Below are 562 nucleotides of genomic sequence, written 5' to 3'. Positions count from 1 at the left end.
CGACAGGACGCGCTGGCCAGAGAGAATGCTTTGCTTCAGAAACAGCTTGATATAGCCAGGAATATTGTTAATAGTAATGAAAATACTGGTAAGTTTAGTACGTTACCGTGAATAACGACAGGACGCGCTGGCCAGAGAGAATGCTTTGCTTCAGAAACAGCTTAATATAGCCAGGAATATTGTTAATAGTAATCAAAATACTGGTAAGTTTAGTACGTTACCGTGAATAACGACAGGACGCGCTGGCCAGAGAGAATGCTTTGCTTCAGAAACAGCTTGATATAGCCAGGAATATTGTTAATAGTAATCAAAATACTGGTAAGTTTAGTAAGTTACCGTGAATAACGACAGGACGCGCTGGCCAGAGAGAATGCTTTGCTTCAGAAACAGCTTGATATAGCCAGGAATATTGTTAATAGTAATCAAAATACTGGTAAGTTTAGTAAGTTACCGTGAAGCTGGGAGTGGGAGCCTGGATATTGTTACACATTAAGGACTCGACATATAGTTCGACAAAGACTTTTCGTTTCGATAGGATGACGGTCTCGTAGAGACGAGCAAC

General features: G+C 40.9%; 1 long non-coding RNA gene across 1 annotated transcript in view; it reads left to right on the top strand.

The window, feature by feature from the left end:
• The first annotated feature begins 214 nt into the window (after positions 1-214).
• The window catches only part of LOC113473694, a 9,875-nt gene continuing 9,527 nt past the window's right edge, over positions 215-562 (top strand). Inside the window, exon 1 of the long non-coding RNA XR_003395603.1 lies at positions 215-433. This is a non-coding gene — a long non-coding RNA (uncharacterized LOC113473694). The remainder of the gene's footprint in view (positions 434-562) is intronic.

This window comes from Diaphorina citri, unplaced genomic scaffold (genome assembly GCF_000475195.1).
Source record: "Diaphorina citri unplaced genomic scaffold, Diaci psyllid genome assembly version 1.1 scaffold64004, whole genome shotgun sequence".
Classification (NCBI taxonomy): Eukaryota; Metazoa; Arthropoda; class Insecta; order Hemiptera; family Psyllidae; genus Diaphorina; species Diaphorina citri.
Note: the sequence above shows the minus strand (reverse complement) of the source record. Positions and strands in the feature narration are given on the sequence as shown.